The sequence below is a fragment of the Cavia porcellus genome, unplaced genomic scaffold (genome assembly GCF_034190915.1).
Source record: "Cavia porcellus strain 051 isolate PalLab524CR breed Dunkin Hartley unplaced genomic scaffold, mCavPor4.1 scaffold_5, whole genome shotgun sequence".
In the NCBI taxonomy this organism is placed as follows: Eukaryota; Metazoa; Chordata; class Mammalia; order Rodentia; family Caviidae; genus Cavia; species Cavia porcellus.
This window is the reverse complement of record NW_026947488.1, coordinates 49,869,335-49,888,890: the sequence shown is the minus strand read 5'-3', so window position 1 is coordinate 49,888,890 and position 19,556 is coordinate 49,869,335. Positions and strand designations below refer to the sequence as shown.

The following is a 19,556-nucleotide window of genomic DNA, read 5'->3' as shown; positions in this document are numbered from 1 at the left end:
GTGCTTGTCTTACGCAGTCCAGCCTAACCAAAAAAAGCTAGACACAGAACTTTCATCAGAATTCAGCTAGTGATGGCTGGATTGGAAAGAGAGACTTAAAAGAAGGGCCTGTTTGCTCCCACATCCTCTAGGAAGATTATGGGACAGTGTACATAAAACACAAGAACCACCTCTACAAGAACCACACTAAAGCATCATATACACATGCATGCATACACGAGAACCATGCCAAATACTTGGCCATTATTACTTCATCTATTTCTCCTAACAATCCTGGTAAATAAGTTATATCATGCCTCTTACAGGGCCAGAGAAATTTTTAACAGCAAGTAAGTAGCAAAACAGATTTGAAACCCAGGTCATCCCCAAGCTGCTGGAAGTGGAGACTGGGGCAGGGTGGTGGGGGGAGGAGGAGGAGGAGGAAGAAAGAGAGAGAGAGTGAGAGAGAATGAGAATGTGTGTGTGTGAGACCCACAGCCTCCTGGAATCAAGTATTCTCCCAAGTAGCTCTAAGCTACCTCTGGAATCAGACCCTCTGTCATCATAATAACCTAAGGCAAGACCTCCAGTTTGCCCTGCAGTAAGGGTTAGAGCACTAATGAGAGGCACCTGACCCTTTGGTTGTGGGCAACAAAGGAGAGGCCTTTGGAAGCCCTGTCTATCCAACAGTGAGGAGAGACTCTTGAATGATCTCTGAGCTGAAGACTAAAAGAGGTTCCAAAAAGAACTATGAATGTGAAACTCCCCACTCCACCCTATTTCTTGTGATGACATCATGCCTAATTAGTAGGGCACTTTCTACCCCCCATTACATTACAGCTCTCCTGCCCATCAATAAGGGACTTTATTTTTTCCTTCCATTGCCTTCCTTTGTCTAGAAGGATGACAAAGGAGCAAACTAAATTCCTGAGGGAAAACAAGCCTCAGTAGAATTTTAGGCCTTTCCTTCACACTCCTAGATCTGACCATGCATAAACAGAAGACACAGGGCTTGGTAAGGTAAATCTTTTTTTCTCCCATCTGACTTGTAAATAGAAATTTCTGAAAATCCTCCAAGAGGCTGTACTCAAATTATAAGCCATTTATTTTGTTTAGCATTTATTATGTGAATCAAGAATTTGGGACAGGATACAGTAGGGTTGGTTTACATCTGCTTGGCAATATCTGGGCATCAAGTGCAAGACTTAAATGCTGGGGATGACTTGGTAGCTAGGGTGCTGAATTCACCTGTGAATTTGCTTACCCATATGTGTAATTGAAGCTGGTCAGTGACCAGCACCTTATCTAGAGGGGACTCTACAATATGGTCACCGGGTCCCAAGGACAGGCATCTCAAGAGGAACCAGGGTTCTAGATTTGGAAACCCCAGAGTGTCAGACCATGTTTTGTATGTCAAGGCAATCTCATAAATTTCAAGGTGAAATAATCCCCACCTTGATAGAGGACTAACAAGGTTCTGGAATATTGTCACCAGTTTTCACAGTCACACTCTGGCACAGCCTGTCAGCCTTTCCTTTGGAATAAAGAGACACCTTAAAGGAAAGGATTCCCAATACTTCCTGTGGTCTTTTTATACTCCCCAGTCTTGGTCTGATAATTCCTCACTGCCCTGTAACTGTTTAATCCCTTTTAAAAGTTGTCTGCAGCTCTTCTAGTTCTCAGTGAAAAATTGTTACCAAACAGCTCGATCTTTCCTCTCTAGGATGGAAGACTTCACCTGTACTTTATTTTATTTATTTATTTAGGTACCAGGGATCCAGCTCATGACCTTGCGCTTGCCAGGCAGGCACTTACGCTGCTGAGCTAAATGCTCAGCCCTGTCACCAGTACTTTTAGAATGTATCATATATAATTAAAAAAACACATCTCCAAAGTGGCATCACTTGTTTTCTCTGCAGTGTAAGCATTAAGCACTGTACACATAAAAGTTTTTTTTTTCACATGAAGTTTTAAACATGCAAAATAACCTTTAACAGTGAGATACTATGACTACAACTTCATGAAGTGTGTACATGTGAAGACGCATTGGAATTGTATATTGGGAGAGTTACTTGAAAATTAAAGGCAGTTTTGTGGTTTTTTTGTAGTTGCCACTAATTTACCCCCTATTTTATAATAAAAATTTCCCAACATATAACCTAGCTGAAAGAACTTTTACTGTAGATACCTCTATAACTGTGGTTTTATTCCACTCTTGACTTTTTTAGGGGGAGGGGTACAAGGAGTTGAACTTGGGGCTTCATGCTTGCCAGGCAGGCAGTGTACTGCTGAGCTACATCCCTGGTCCACACTCTTGACATTTTATTATGCTTGATTTTTCAAATATTCACTTCTTAATCCATTTTTCCATTCTGGGGGGTAAAATTTAAGGGTACTCTCCCACTGAGCTACATTTCCAACCCTTTTTAATTTTATCTTGAGACAAAAGTGTCATTAACTTATAAAGGTGCAGTAGGAGTTGAACTTGTGATTCTTCTGCCTCAGCCTCCCTCATTGGGATTACAGGCTTGTGCTGCCATCCTGTCCTATTTTATTTTTGATGCATTTCCAAGTAAGATGCAGATATCTGAGTGCCCCTAAGTCATTCAGAATGCATTTTATTAACTAGAGTTCATTATTTGTTTTCAATTTTTCCTTCTAAGGCAAACTACATGCAGTGAAATTCCTGTATCTTAATTTGCTGGTTTTTGCCCAATGCATGCACATATAGTGATATTTAGAAATCAAAAACCCTGGCCACAGAGTCAAAAGTCTAGCTCATTAGTAGACCACTTGTCTAGCATGTGTGAGATCCTGGGTTCAATCCCCAGCACTGCAAAGTAAAAATTAGAATTAGGACTTTCTTTTTTTCAAGTTCTTGATTGCTCAGTTGAGAGTTTTATACTTTGAGCAGTTGTATAGCAGGCCTATGGTGTTGGGTAGAGGCCAAGTCTTGGCCCAGTGGATGAGGCTAGGATTAGATTAGGGGCAACAAATTTGGAAGCATTCTTTCCAGTTTAGGCTACCAGTGGTAGCCATAGTGTATGGACAAAGGTTCCTCTAACACATCTGCAGGCATGGAGGCTGCCTGGCCTGTCTTAGTACAAAACTCCAGCAAATGATCCTTGGAGTTAAACAGTAGCCTGAAAAGGCACTTAGTTCTCATTTAATTTCAATTTTTTCTTAACTGCCTAGCTTTACTTTCATTACAACACTTAGGAAATGTTCATTATTTGTTTATAGTCCACTCCCTCTAGAATGTAAGTCCCTAAAAGCAGAAGCCTCTTATTCCCTGCTGTGTCCAGCACATGGTCTGGACTCAGAATTTGTTGAGAGGATGACTCCTTGTTCCACTTACTAGATGAGGAAAGGAGGCCCAAAGAAGAAAAGTGACTTGCCTAAGGAGAGAGAGAGAGTCTTTATTCCCATGCTGCATCTCTTCTTTTTAGTCCAATCCTTTGCTCAAGAATCCTGTGACTGTTGGGACACCTATGGGGTGGCTGACAAGCACCCACCTGTAGGTGTACCGCATGGGCTGGGACTAAAACTGGACTGGGAGCAGGAGGGCCCACAGCTCCCCACTTAAGTGGACCTGGGTCTGGAAAGTCTGCTTGTCCTCCCTCTCAGTTGTCTCCTAAGACAGCCATTGACTGTGCTGCCGGGAGGTAGGGGGTGAAGGGTCTAGACCAGTGATGGTGAACCCATGGTACACATGCTGCAGCAAGCTGTTTGTGTCACTGGTTTAACACATTTACTATCATTGGTCTGGACATTCCAGTAATCTAGTAGAATGGGGGTGGGCCAGCTCTTCACAGACAGGCCCCTAAGGATGGGGCTCTGGTCCTTTCCTATACACAATGGGGCCCCAGTGATGTGATGAACCTTCTAGGATGGATCAGCTAAAACCCTACTTCTGCACACCACAAATGTGATCGCAGTGTGTCTATCTCATGGTGAGAGAAGGAACTAGAATTCACTGAGAATGGGTTACTTGCCAAGCTGTATATGCCCATAATTCTCAGCACAACCCTGGGAGGTTCCAGGAAGAATAGCAGAGGCAGGCTTAGGTTATCCAGCACATGGTGGGGCTGGAAACCCTGGATTTTATCTATCACACTCAACTACTGCATTTCCCAACATGTGATCAGATCCAGGAGGGGTCCTTTAAATGGTGTTAAGGATGACTGCTTATTTTAATAGCTATTTTCATTGCTGTGGCAAAGACAGTCAGCCTACCAAATCCTTTTATGGCAGTATAAATAAAATAAAAAATCAAAATAAGTGTAGGTTAAACTTTAGAGATAGATAAGGTAAAACTAAACCGGTGGGGTTACTGCCCTCCTGGCTACCAAAGTACTTCTGTACTGAGTTATTTTTCACGTTTATTTTTTTCATACTTTGAGTTCATTACAAGTTCTGGCCTTGCACTTTTCTTTTCACTATGAGTTTTTTTTATTCCAGATAGATTGGGTTTGGACTTCTCAGGAAATATGACTTTGACGGTCTCCTCCGAAAGTTTGACGTGTAGCAAACTGGGCAGTGGTCTCTGGGCCTTTGAACTGTAGCAGGCCCCTACGGGGCAGAAGCACCTGGAGTCTGCCTGCTGTCTCACCACCACCTGTGTGCTGGTCCTACCCACGCGGATTGAGAGTCAAAACTCCTAGAGACTTCCCTGCCAAAAAGGGCACGCCTTGTGGGAAGACCTGTCACAACCGGTATTCCCCTCCCAGGTTGTGGCTCTGGTCAGCATACAGTAGTTACTTAACCAACACGGGGGCGGGGAAGGGGTGGGGATACATAGAATCCTAAACTAGTACCTCTCCAGCACTTGGCAGTGAACTGAAGATGATAGGGGCAACAGTCTAAGAAACTAGCTGCTGGCACAGGCTTCCTCGCGATGTTCTCATTGTATCTGCTCCCCCACTACCTTCCCGCGAAGAGGTGCCTTTGGTCACAGGACCGAGGAGCTGGGATTGAGGAGCACCAGGCTGCCCGCCGGAGAAGTCTGCCGCACCCGAGTCGTGGTGTGGGATGAAGGGTCCTCCACATCTCGCCTGTGCGACCCTGTGCAATCTGTCTCGGCTGCAGACGCCTGGGCGCTGAGCCGGCGAGGATCACCGAGCCTCCGAACTACCTCTGTGGGGACCACACCTAGAGTGTGTCACTTGCCACCCACTACAACTGTGTAAACTGACTCTCCCGCAGAACCCAAGGTGCTCATTCTGAGCCCCACTGCCGCCGGATGCTCGGACAGATGACTTGGGGCGCCACTGCTCAAAGGGCGGTGACCAGTCCTCGGAGAAGGGTTCCGCGGTGTGTCCCTGGCCCTGAAGGACACACTTCTAAGTCTCTCCGCGGTTTGACAGTTTCCCTTCTGCCAGGCCAATCGCAAAAGGGTAGCCCACGTACCGTGCTCTGGCCAGGCAGGCCCAGTACGCACAGGTGGAGAAGGGAGGAGAGTTCCCCGCGGCTCTGGCGGGGACGGCGTGGGCTGGCTGGATATTGGACTGCACCCAAGAAGACAGGCCTGTTAAAGGGACTTGGCAGATTCCTATCTGCCCTGTGAGATCCTTTATCCTTTAACTACCTTGCAGCAAATGAGGAGTGGGAAAAAGGGAAGGAGGCCGAATGGATCACATTTAGATGGGCGTACAAAGACGTCATTCAGGCGGTCCTGGTGTGGCTTCTGCCTGGCCTCAGTTTTTATATCTATACACTGGGGAAAAGGCCTCGATCCAGGGGCCTGGAACTGTAGAGAAGCGGAAGGTTTGGGTGCATCTGCAGCCGGCGCTTCTGAGGTTCACTTTTTAGGAGGTCGGGCCTGCGGAGCAGGGGCACTTCCGCCGCCTGGGAGGCACGACCCTAATCCGCTCTTGGAGCAGGTTAGGGATCCCTGGGAGACACACAACGGCGGTGCAGGCGAGGGCCGGAGACGCCCTATCGGTGTTGACCAACCAGCGCCAGCTTCTGAGCAGCCAATGAGGCTGCGCCTTACAACCGAGGCCGTGTCGGGAGCGAGGCAGCAACGAGTGTGGCGCTGACAGGGACGCGCGCGCGCGCGCGATCGAGTTCGGACCCTGGGCCAACGCCGCCATCGCCGCTGCCCGCCCAGTCGCTCCCTCAGCCGCTTCCCCTCGCCATGAAGGCGAGGCCGCCGCCGCCGCCGCGGGGTTCCGAGCCGCGGGCCGGGCGGCGGCCCTGAGGGCGAGTGGCGGGCCGAGACGCCGCCGCGAAACTAAGGCGGAGCCGCCGTCCGAGTCCCCAGCGGTCCCGCCCAGTGCGGGACAGGGTGAGTGTTCGCGGCCGGCGCCGCCCGGGTGGGCTCCGGAAAGCGGGGAGCGGCTCCGGGCGCGGGTGGGAGCCGTCCCGGGCCCCTGTTATCCAGGTGGAATCTCTCGGGCTCGTGCAGGCGGGTCCCGCATCCTCGCGCGGGGTGGCGGGGGAGGGGATCCCCGGAAACGTGCAGGATGGGGCGCCGACCCCCCGGACTGCCCGGGAACTTTGCGTGCGTCCTCCTGGGGCTGGGCCGGGGCGCTGCCGTTGTTCATTCTGAAAGAAAAAACTTGGAACCGCGAGAACAGCGTTTGCTCTGGTCCATTTAATGGGAGGGAAGATGAAAACCGGCAGGAGAAATTTTGCTGTTGCAGTGACCAACTTTTCTTTCAATTGCACACCCCCACGCACGCGCACACCTCCCAGCTACTCTTTTTGCCGCCCACTACCAACTGTTGAGAAGGGAAATAGGGGCTCAGAATTGCCTAGAATTTAAAATGAGCCACTTGGGAATTCATATCCCTTCTCGTTTTACCTTCAGTAAATAAAATTTTGAAAATAGTTTTTTGAAAAAAATCCGAATATGTAATTGTATTTCCTGAAAATAAAAATTGTAATGGCAGCGCTGAACCTAATGTTGAGGTGTGTGTATGTGGTCAGTGATTATATTTGTAAGACGGGAAAAGAAGAATGCTTGAAATCTTCCTAGGCAAGTAGGTGAATAGCTTTACAGTGTCATGATGGTGGGCATTTACAGTGTCATTGGTGGGCATTGCTCATGGTGGGCATTGGAGCTCTAAAACAGTCACTTCTCCCCGGAGATCATTTGCCACCTGCTATCTTTTGAGGCAGGAGATGAAAGACTGACTAGGAAAGGGCGAGCATCTTTCTGCCTGGCCACTCCTTTCAAAAACACAGATCATGATGCAGTCACTTGTTTACTTAAAAACTCCCTTGCTTTCCTGTTGTCCTTTTCCCTTGAGATGAATGAAGGCCAGAATGTTTTATCAGGTGATAAACAAGGCCTTTGATAGTCTGACCTCAGCTTACTCTTTTGGCCTCATCTTTGTTTTTTCTTTCATCCTCCTCCCCAGCCATTCAGATCTGTGTGATTGGCCCTTCATGCATTAGGAGGTTTTTGTTTTCTGTGATCCTCTTTCTTCCCATCTTTCCTTGTCAGGCTCCATGTCTTCTTTTAAGCTCTTCTCATTTGAGAAGCTTCTCAAGGGCAAGAAATGTATCGCGTTCATCTTCCACGTTGGGAGAATCCTTCACAGTTATCTTATAGATTCTTATCACTTTTCCAAAAGAATTTTCCACAATTTCCTGAAGGCCTGTTTGAGAGCATGCCCAAGACTTTTAGTACCTCCAATTCCCCATCTTCCTGTGTCCATCCCATCCAGCTCCAATAAGTAATCACCTGGTGAGAATTGGCGGGTCTTATATTCCACCTGTTTCTAGCCTGCTTGACTGACCCTGAAAGGCCAAAAGCTCCACAGTCACTTTCCACCCCTGTCCAAAGTGGCCTGACTTGTATGTACTGTAAGGCATGATGGAATCTAAAAGACTGTTCACTGGCTTTTAGCCACTTACCTAGTGTATGCATGAAATACAGAACCAGAAAAGCAAATCCTCTGACCTAGGTATGCGAGTATTCATGTGTCTTCTGTTTGCCAGGCAAAGTGTTTGTGGATACAAAATGAAAGCAAGGAGCTCAAAGATTAACACAGGATGGATGGATGTAAATAATTACATCACAGGTGCTACTAGAGTGTAATAATAATTGCTATTGTCTTTTATTTGCCTGTAACAAGCTGTGTAATAAATGTTTTACATGAATTCCCTCTTTTAATTCTTTCAGTGTTACAAAGGAGCTTATTTCTACTCTGCAGCACTGGAAACAGGCCATATGGTGGGCAGATGAGGAAATATTCAGGATTTGAATCCTGGCAGTTTGTTTCCCAAGCCTCTGCCAGATTGGGCTGGGAGCAGTCCCTGTCTGGGTGGTCTGGGAAAGCTTTCATGGGTCCTGAAGGATGCATAGAAGTTTGCATGAGGTGGACATCATGCCTAGGAAAGAGCCAACACCACAAGAAAACTTGGAAGTAGGATTTACTGTCCTTGGGAAGCTGGGCAAACGTCAAACATGGGTAGGTTGGGTAGGAAGGAGATGGGTAGGAAATAAGGTCTGTTGAGGGGCTGTATGTGCTGTTAGAATTTTGGCAGGGAGAGCCATTGGCGGGTTAAACCTCCTTTTTTTTTTTTTTGTCTTTTTCCTTTTTATCGGTACCAGGGATCGAACTCACGACTGCCTGCTTGAAGGCAGGCGCTTATGCCACTGAGCTAAATCCCCAGCCTCCTAGGGTTAAATCTCCTTAAAGGAGGTCAGGCACTTGGGCTGACTGGGCTTTGGAAAGGTCATTTAGGGGCATTCATAGGACTAGATACTGATACTTGTTCAATTTAGGGGGCAATGACCATGCCCCACAGAAGTAGAACACATCCTCTTAGACCCAAGGAAAGACATAATCTTGCTAAGTTTTGGGCAAAGATAGTTAATGGATATGAGGGAAAAATTTCAGCAGTACAAAAAGAATTTACAGACAAAACATCTTCCTCCTACCCTGATCCTAGGTATCCTGTCTGCTAATCTACTCCCTAGAGATGATGAAGTTTCTGGCTTATGTTACCTTGTTTAGATGTTGTTCCTTTACAAACATGTGTCTACCTAGCTGTCCTCTACAAACATGTGTCTACTTACGTGTCCTCCCATTGTGGTACTACCTCACTCTTTTAATGTATTTAGGAAATCATTGTATTTTAGTACTTAGAGAGTTCATTCTTTACATTGACTTTTTTTCACTGTATGGCTATACAGTGAAATAAGCTGTATATCTGAGTGTATTTGCAACTAATTTTGAGGTTACATATATATTTCAAGATTTTCCTCTTATAGCAATACAGTGACTATTGTACATACTTTGTTGTATGCTTACGTGTAAAGTTATTAGAACAATTAATTTTTAGAATGGAACTATAAGGCCAAAGGATGCATGCATTTTTTGTATACATTTGTTTGTTTTTAGACATGAAGCCAAATTACACCTGTATAAGATCATTGTACCAGTTTATCCTCTCCCCCAAAATGTGAGTGTAACTCGATGCATCTTCACCACAACATCCAACAGGATCATCTGGGATGCTTTTTCATATGCCTACATTTTTCTCCCCAGTAACTCTAGTCATTATCATATGATTCCATTCTATTTCTTTCACTTTATGGAGGCTCAAAAAATTAAAATGACTTGAGCAAGAAGATCAGTTTAGGGAAGTGATAGTTTATATTTCTGCAGCTGTGATACTTGTATTTGTCCAGTACCTTTCTTGGAGGCACTCAGCATCAATTCTTAAATATTGCGGCATTATTTTTCTTTATCTTCACTGGAAAAAATGAGGTACAAGTTTGAGTTATAAGCAGGAAACTGGCCAAATATTTAATCTTTTTTTTTTATTTCTAGTACAGTAACTAATAAAGATTTCTGAATGCCAAACCTGAAGTTTTCTTTTCTTTTTTTCTCTTCTCTTTTTTCTTTCAGTACTGGAATTGAACTCACTGGGGTCTTCACAACCACCTACAGCCCTCACTTCTCTCTGCAACCCCTTTTTGAGAAAACCTTCTGCTAAATCACTCTACTGCCCAGGGTGGGCTCAAACTTTTCAGTTCTTCCTCAGCTCCGAGAGTGCTGGGGTTATAAGCCTGTGCTACCACACTCAGTTTGAATAAATGTTTGTTTCATTTTTTAAAAATGAGTCTAAATGCAATAAAAATAACTAATGTAATGAAATTTAAAAAATCTGAGCCACAAACTCACATAACATTAAAATTTATGTTGATATATTTTCTATTGAAAAGGGGATCATATATTTAAGTGTATAAGACAGATAACCATATTACTGAGTTTTGTTGGATCACTGAACAAAACTGTTTGCAGTCTCACTGTTTGAAAGTCCCCTCTATATGCTTTAATTTTGTAACTTCAACAACTATTTCTAAGATGACAATATGTAATTAACTAGTGATTTCCTACTGTTCATTTTTTCTGAAATTCTGTATAACTTGTACCCTTTTTCTGTTTTTTTTCTTTTTTCTCCTTAAATAAAAGAAAAGAAAAAAAAAGAAAAGGGGATCATTAAATGTAAAATTATATTTACTAAATGAAGTAAATGTAAAATTACACTTACGAATTAACTAAATTCTGTTTGTGTATGGACCTTGTTTTTAATAGTTTCAGTCAGTCCATACAGAATATGATTCTTGAATTGTTGAAGAGAATATATTCACTCTTGTATCTTTGTTGTTTTAAGTTGGAGTATAGTGTTCTATAGATCAATAGCTACAGTTTCCATAGTGTTTTTATTTTCTTTTTACATCTGTAAGTGCTAATTTTATAAATCTGAGCACCCTTGTTCAAATTCTCTTTTTTTTTTCACCCTCTATGGCAGTGATTGAATCCAGTGTGAGCCAAGCACTTTACCAGTGAGTCTCATCTCCAGTCATCATATATTGTTCTGGATTATTTTCTTAAATCCTTATTCCTTAAGTGAACTCACTGAGTCAAAGGATTAGTTTAATGTCAAACTACTACATGTAAAGGTTCAATGGGTTTACATTATCAGCAATTTATGTATATTTCCCCAGCCAGTGCTATTACAAATAAAACCTAATATTTGATTATTTTATTAATTTAAAAGAAATGTCATGGTACCTTGAGTTAAGTTGAATTTACATTTCTTTAGGAAAAGAGCAGTTGCTTATTTAGGTTTTGCAGTAAGTACAGTGCTATGATATTGTATCATACTTAAGAATTAAGTAGCTAACGGCAGCTTATGTTTGAAGACAAACATGGTTAATAGGACAAATTCTGTGAAAATTTAGAGTAGGGTCATATTAGCATAAAATATAAGACTAGGTACTCCAAACAAATGTACCAGATATTGTGCTAGAAGCAAGAGATACCCAAGAATAACAAGGATGTGATGTCTGTCCTCATAGTACTTACAGGTTAGTGCAGTAGGCAGACATTAATCACTTTGTGGTAATTACAGATGTGATGAATGTGATCAAAGGCGAAGGATACAGTATCTTGGGAGTGCCAGAGAAGTTCAGCAGTTAAACAAGATTTTCAAAGGCCTTGAGCTGGAAAGAGATTTGGTAGCTCAGGGCAGCAATTCTCTAACTTGAGTGTGCACATGAACCATCTGAGAATCTGGCTGAAATGTCAAGTCCTGATTCAGGTCTTGGAATTCCACATTATTAACCAGCTCCCTGCGTGAGGCAGCTGCTGGTGGTGGGTGGATCACACTTGGTGAGGAAAGACCTAATTGAAAGTTTGGTGAGCACCTGAAGCTAGTTGACCATGGTGAGCAGGAAGTGGCAGGTGACTAATTGCCCTGTGCACTTTAAATTCACTTAGAAACTTAAAAAAATTAAATACCCTATTTAATTGGTTTTCAGTAGGGCCTGAGAATGTTTATATATGTTAATACCCAGTTGATGTTTTTTCCAGTATTGGAGATTGAACCCATGGAGAGCTGAACTACATCCCCAGTCCTTTTTGAGACCAGGTCTTCCTAAATTACCCAGGATGGCCTTGAATTTTTAGTCCTCCTGCTTCAGCCTCCTGAATTATAGGTCCTTCTGCTTCAATTGGAATTATAGGTCTAGGAATACAGGTTTGTACTGTCATGTTTGATCTCCAGAATTTCTAATGTGTAGTCAAGACTGAGAACCACGGGGGCTGGGGATTTAGCTCAGCAGCATAAGCACCTGCCTTCAAGCAGGCAGTCGTGAGTTCGATCCCTGGTACCGATAAAAACCGAAAAAGACAAAAAAAAAAAAAAAAAAAAAAAAGACTGAGAACCACTGGCCTAGAGAGAAAGGTAGAAGCCAGAGTTGAAGGCCTAATATACAGGCTCAGATTTTGGACTTCGTGTTGAAGGCTGAGCTAATTCATTGAAGGATTTTTAAGCAGGAGACTGAAGTGATCTGACTTGTAAAAGTTTGTTGTGGCTGCTATAGAAAGCACTGATTTTTAGAGTGAAGCAGGTAAGACAATTCACTGGGAGTACTGGAACAAAATTTAGACCTTTTAATTGGTTTTATCTAAAAAGTAAGATAAAACATTATTTAAGAGTTGTCACTGAAATCTTCGTGAATGTGTAGGTTGTAGTGTTAATGTGTTAAGTATAGAACTTTGGGTGTCCGGAATAAAGAGTGAGAGTTTTATAGTGAGCAGAATCATTCATCTGTTTGCTTTCAATGGATTGCAACATATTACTAACAGTTTATATTATTCAGTTTTCTTTAAACTAACCTTTATAAAATTGGACCTGCAAAGAAAACAGTGATCAAAGAAAAAAACTGATAAGCACATGAAAACAGTCAAGCTAACTCATCCTACTTTTGTTTAGTTCACCTATCAATGTACAACTAAATCAAATTAAATCACTTTGCTTATTAAAATGGAAAAATTAAGAATGTTAAGTGAAATATAGATTTATATTCCTTTCACCTGCAGTATACCAGATTATAAGGCTGTGAGGCTAGCTTCAGCCTTCCTTTCCCTCCTTTAACGGCCACCAAGACCAGTGTTTAGATCCCTTCAACCCCTTTTAAAATTTAAAATATATATATATTTCCAAAAAAAAAGTATATATATATATATATATATATATTTTTTTTTTTTTTTTTTTTTTGAGAAAGAGTCTTGCAGAAAATTGGCCAGGCTGGGCTTGAGCTTGTGATCCTGTTAATCAAAATCTTAATTAAGAGTATGTAGTTGAGCATGGTGTGGTGCATGCCTGTAATCCCAGCACTTGGAAGATGAGGTAATAGCAAATTCAAGGCTAGTCACTACATAGTAAGACCTTGTCTCAAAAAGCAAACATAAGAGTGTGCAGAACCTTGAGATAGTAAATAATAAAATATCTCCAGTACCAAGACATGAAAACTAATCATCTAGAACATAAAGAGAGCTTTACTTTTCTTTTTTGAGATATTAAAGATTGAACCCAGGACCTTGTGCCATGTGCTCTATACTGAGGCACATCCCCAACCTCTGTTTTTTTCAATAATACTTAAAGTTATAGACTAATCAGATACTGTACACAGTTTTACTGATGCTAATGATTATAGTGTATAATATTTTGAAGTTTCTGGTTATAAAAAACAAGGCGTATACCACGGGTAGGTTTTTCACCCACTGTCACTTAAGCAAACAAGAAGGATTAATATGGAAAATAGTATATCAAGAAACCAAGATACATTTTTCAGATATTGTTGGAAGACATATAGAAAATATTGCTGAATTTATGAAAAGGTAATATTGGAACAGTCATGCGTGGTGGTATGTATTTATAATCCCAGATACTTGGGAGGATGAGACAGGAAGATTGTGAGTTTAGGGGCAGCCCTATTACACTGAAAGAGCCTATTTTGTAATAAATGAATAAATTAGTGAATGCTTAAATAAGTCCTATGTTTTCTTCTGTGTACCTTAAAAAACAAAAACAAGTATTGCAGTATGATGTGTTAGTCAACTTTTTGTTACTGTGACAAAACATCTGAGAAAACATAAGGAAGAAACGTGTCTGTTTCACAATTTCAGAGGTTTCAGTTCATGGTCAGTTGCTTCATTGTTTGAGCCCTGTGGTGAGGCAGAAACATGGTAGAAGGGCATGGTGAAGGAAAAATAGCATGGCAGCCAGGAAGCAGAAAGAAAAAAATAACCGGAGAGGAAGGGACCAAGAAGATACAGTTCCCAAGGTCATGACCCACTCCCTTCAACCAGGCTGCACCCCCCAAGTTTTTGGGGTTTTTGGTACTGGAAATTGAACTTGGGACATTGTACTTTCTAGGCAGGTGCTTTGCCACTGAGTTACATCCCTGGACCTGCACCTTGTCCCAAGTTTCTCTTAACGTCTGATAATATACTTCTTTTTTTTTTTTTTTTTTTTTTTTTTTTGTCTTTTTCCTTTTTATCGGTACTGGGGATCGAACTCAGGACTGCCTGCTTTTCAAGACAGGTACTTATGCCGCTGAGCTAAATCCCCAGCCCCCTGATAATATACTTCAAATTATAGTCTCATCAACTCTTTAATCCACGTGGATTAATCACTAATCTAAAGTTAGAGCCCTCATGAGCCAGTCATCTTTTGAGACCCTGCCTCTGAACACATACGATTTTTCTTTACTTTTCTGGTACTGGGAATTGAACTCATGACTTTGTGCTTGCCAGGCAGGCACTGTACTGCTAAGCTATAATCCTTGGTAGCACATAAGATTTGGGAGGGATGTTTTAGATTGAAATCATAACAGGGTGGGCTGTTACACAGTTTATAAGAATCCAAGGCTGGGGATGTAGCTCAGTGGTAGAGTATAGTAGTACTTGGCTAGCATGGATGAGTTCCTGTGCTGCATCCTGGCACTTAAAAAAAAAAGTCTAATTGTTTCTTGCCTGTCTTATTATTATTAGATTCTCTTGTAATAGTTAAATTCAGTACACACACACACACATACACATACATGCCCAGTTCTGGAGATTGAACTCAGAGATGCTCTGTCACAGAGCTACATTGCCAGCCCTGTTTATTTTTTTGAGACCAAATGTTGCTAAGTTTCCTTGAGAGGACTGGAACTTGTGATCCTCCCATCAAAGCTTCCATCAGTGCTCCATTTAGGAAGAATCACTTCTTTTGTGACCTATAGCAGGAAAATTGTGTAAGTGTAGCTATTTAGCAAAGGTTGCAAGTTGTAGCAGTGAACAAAACAGTAACTTCTGTTGGTCTGGGAATATAGACCAGGGTAGAATGCTTGCCTACCATGTGTGAGAGCCTGAGTTTAATCCTCAGCACCAAGTAACTGCTTTTTTTCTTTGATTATACTTCTAAAGAGCACTTTCCTCATTGTGGTTTCTTTTTAAAATGTTAAGATTTATTGAGATACAATTTTCATACATTTTCTGTTTTGTTTGAGACTTATGTCACCATATAGCCCAGGCTGGTCTTGAACTCACAGTTTTCCCAACTCAGCCCCTAAATGCTGGGATTGCATGCCTGTGCTACCATGGTGGCAAAATTCTTACAGTTAAAATGCACATTCAGTGAGTTTTAGTTGACTTAACCATCACCATTTTGTAACCATCACCATTATCTTCAGGGTACTTTCATCACCCTGTTACCTTCACTCTCCATTCTGCTCCCCCGGCTCACTAATCTTTCTGTCCCAATGGATTCTAGGTATTTTATATACTGTACATGGATTCATACAGAATGTGGCATTTTGTAACATTTCCTTTTAGTTAGCATGAGTTTTGTGTGTTTATCCCTATTTTGCTGTGTATCAATACTTAACTGTTTTAATGGTCCAAAAATATGTTTTATGGCTGTACCACATTATATTTTTCTGTTCGTTGATGACCATGTGGGCTGTTTTCACTTTTCAGCTATTTGAATAAGGCTGCTGTGTGCATTCATATACAAGTTTTTGTGTGGAGATGTTTTCATTTCTTTTACTATATACTTGGGATTGGAATTGCTGGGTTAAATGGTATCTCTGTGTAATTATTTGAAGACTGCCAAACTGTTTATCAAAGTAACTGTACCATTTTACATTCCCAGCAGCAATGCACAAATGCTCCAGTTTCTTCATATCTTTGTCTGTGTTTGTTATTTTCTGTCTTTTTGATTATAGTCATCTTAGTGGGTGTGAAGTTGTAGCTCCTTGTGGATTTTATTTGCTTTTCTTTGATGATTAATGATGTTGAGCATCTTTTCATATGTTTATTGGCCATTGTTTATTGAAAAAATGTCTGTTCACATCCTTTGCCCATTTTTTAAATAGGGGTATTTGTGTTTTTATTACTTTATTAGTTCTTCATGCATTTCTAGATGTAATTGTTTCCCCTTTATGTAGTCTTGGGGATTAAATCTAGGGCCTTTGCACTGGCTACATCCCTGTTTCTTTTTTTATTTATATTTTGAGACATGGTCTCTTTCAAGTTGCTGAATTGTTTAGGTTGGTCTCAAACTTGTCATCCTCCTGCTTTAAGCCTTCTAGAGTGCTGGATTATAGACATACACCACAACACCTGACTTTTATGTTTAATTTTTTGAGGAACAGCTGTGCTGCTTTTGTTTTGTTTTTGAGTGACCTCCAATTTACAATTTCATGAGAGTATCTGTGTCTCCAGACCCTGTCAACACTTACTGCTACTATCCATCTTTTTAACTTTAACTATAGTAGTTAGTATGAAGTGGAATTGTTTTGTGCATTTCCTTAATGATTTGTGATCTCATTGTAGTTTTGTGGCATCTTTTTTTTTTTTTTGGTACCAGGGATCGAACTTACGACCTTGCGCTTGCCAGGCAGACACTTATGCCGCTGAGCTAAATCCCCGGCAAGTTTTGTGGCATCTTGTAGAGATTCTTTTTTTTTTTTTAATTTATCTGTAGAAATTCTTATAAATTTAGACATGAAAACTTAGAAGCATAATTTGTGCTTCCACAAATAATAAAAATCTCCAAATATATTTCAAAAAGCTGTCCAGGTGATGTTATGAAATAACCTAGGTGGTGACTATCAGGGAGCTGTTAAAATCATTAGGAAACTTTATAAGGGAGAAGCTGGGATTAGGTTAACAATATTGTGCAACCGTAACGTCTCTTTAAAAAAAAAAAAAAAGTGTTTTTTTTTTGTTTTTTTTGGTACCGGGGATTGAACTGATGACCTTGCACTTGCCAAGCAGGTACTTAAACCACTGAGGTAAATCCCTGGCCCTAAAATCCCTAAAATCGGAACAACCAGACCTTTTGTTCTGTGTGATACAGTGGAATGAACAAAACATCATTCATAAAATACTCTTTCTACCTCTTCAAATCAGCCAAACTTGCCTCTGCTTAAGCTTCTACATGTAAGTTTGTAGAATGTTATTAGTAAATTCAGAAACTGAGAAATACTATTCGTCTTTTTTTTCTTCTTCTTCTTTTTTTCCGGTACTGGGGATCCAACTCATGACCACCTGCTTGCAAGGCAGGTGCTTATGCCGCTGAGCTAAATCCCCAGCCCCTGAGAAATACTATTGAGAGAGATGAACCCAGTTATTTCAGATAAATATCAAGGGGAAAAAAGAGTAGGGGAACTATTACAGAATTTTAAGACTTGAGACATTTTAACTAAAGGTAATGTGTAGACCTTGTTTAGATTCAAACCACTGTTAAAAAGGTATTATGAGGGGCTGGGGATTTAGCTCAGTGGCATAAGTACCTGCCTGGCAAGAGCAAGGTTGTGAGTTTGATTCCCAATACCAAAACCAAACAAACAAAAAAAGATATTATGAGACCATTGGGAATAATTTGAGTATCACTTGTATATTAGATGATTATTGGATTTGTTGTTGTTTGTTTTTTTGACAAGGATTTGCTAGGTAATCCAATTTGGTTTTTTTTGTCTTTTTCATTCTTATCGGTACCGGGGATCGAACTCACGACCACCTACTTGCAAGGCAGGTGCTTATGCCGCTGAGCTAAATCCCCAACCCCTAAGTAATCCAATTTGAACTCACTATGTATCCCATGGTAGCCTCAAACTCACCATCCTCCTGCCTCAGCCTTCCAGTGCTGCCTGTGTCTCCACACCTGGATAGGTAATTTTTAAACAATTCTAATTTTTAAGAATAATAGTGTTATGGTTGTATTTTAAAAAGAAAGACTCCTTTCTCCTAGAGACAAGTACTGAAGTATTTATGGATGAGATGATATGATGTCTGAAAGTTGCTTTAAAATAATTTATTGTGTTTGGAGGGTTAAAGGCGATACAAGAATTGCCACATGTTGATAAATTATTTATTATTATATATTTTTTGAGACTAGATTTTGCCATGTCATTCATGCTGGCCTTGAACTCGCTTATGTAGCCTAATTGGCCCTGAACTCACAGTGACCCACTTGCCTCGAGGCCTCCTGAGTGTTGGGGTTACAGGCATGCACCATCATGCCCAGTTTATATGTTGATAAATATTAGTGCCAAGTAATAAGTGTATTCTAGCTTATATGTTGGTAATTGTTAAAGCCAAATAATAAGTATATTTTAAAAAGAAAATAATTAACTCTTTCTACTGTTGCGTATATTTCGGAATTCCCATAGGAAAAAGTTAAGGAAAATAACTCCAAGTGAAGAGTTTTAGTAGAAACATTGGTAGAAATGTAAAAATGTAACATTTTTAGATTAGTATTTTGTTCTGTTTTTGTCTTTTTGAGACAGATGGATGCTTGTGCTGCTGAGCTAAATCTTCATCCTAGATTAGGTTTTAAGAGTGATTGCATCAGGGGCTGGGGATTTAGCTCAGTGGCATAAGCGCCTGCCTTGCAAGCAGGCAGTGGTGAATTGGATCCCCCCTCATAAAAAAGAAAAAAGACCAAAAAAAAAAAAGAGTGATTGCATCAGAAAAGATGGCTAATTGCTGGCCAAATTTAAAAGACAATGTTTGTATTATTGAGTGGTGAAAAAGTAAATAGCACAAAAATACAGATATAATACACTTTCCTTTTAGGTTCTTGTTTCTCTTTGACTGTGATAACCATTACGATTAGACATCGACTTAAAATTGGACTTTGAGGGTTGGTTATGGTGGTATACACCTGGGAGGCGGTATCTAACACTCGGGAGACTGAGGCAGGATTACTGTAAGTTCAAAGCCAGTCTGAGCTACATTGTGAGTCTGGGCCACCCTGAACTACATAGTGACACCCTGTCTCAGGGAAAAAATTATTTAGACTTTGAGATTATTGTATTATAAAATATTAAAATGAGATTTTTTCAAACAGTGAGAAATATTTAATCTCACAGATCACACGAAAGTATTTTTTAAATGAGCTTTATTTTATTTTGACACAGAATTGAAACCAAGCCCTTCACCCTCTATATCCTGAACCCTTTTTAATTTTGAGGCAGGATGTCATTAAGTTGCCCAAGGTGGGCTTGAATTTGCCATCTGCCTGCCTCAACCTCCCAGAGTGCTGGGATAACTGGCATTCACCACTATGTCCAATTTTAAAGGAGTCTTTTTTTTTTTTTTTTTTTTTTTTTTAAATCAGTACCAGGGATCGAACTCACGGCTTACAAGGAGTCTTACATCTATATTTTAGTAACAGCAAGATCATTATTATGATCTTTTTTATTTCGTTAGAAATGAGTGTTTTATAATATTTATACATTTATTTGTACCTGTGCCATACTTATAGGTAAA

At 41.0% G+C, this 19,556-nt stretch overlaps 1 protein-coding gene and 1 pseudogene across 3 annotated transcripts in view; one reads left to right on the top strand and one right to left on the bottom strand.

Moving 5' to 3' along the window:
- Positions 1–6,099: 6,099 nt before the first annotated feature.
- The window catches only part of LOC111753418 (cleavage and polyadenylation specificity factor subunit 6-like), a 53,036-nt pseudogene continuing 39,579 nt past the window's right edge, over positions 6,100–19,556 (bottom strand).
- The window catches only part of Ptpra (protein tyrosine phosphatase receptor type A), a 160,406-nt gene continuing 146,979 nt past the window's right edge, over positions 6,130–19,556 (top strand). For all 3 annotated transcript variants that reach the window (XM_013159837.3, XM_003476623.4, XM_063248780.1), the window contains exon 1: positions 6,130–6,268. The gene's annotated coding sequence lies outside the window, so the exon portion shown is untranslated. The remainder of the gene's footprint in view (positions 6,269–19,556) is intronic.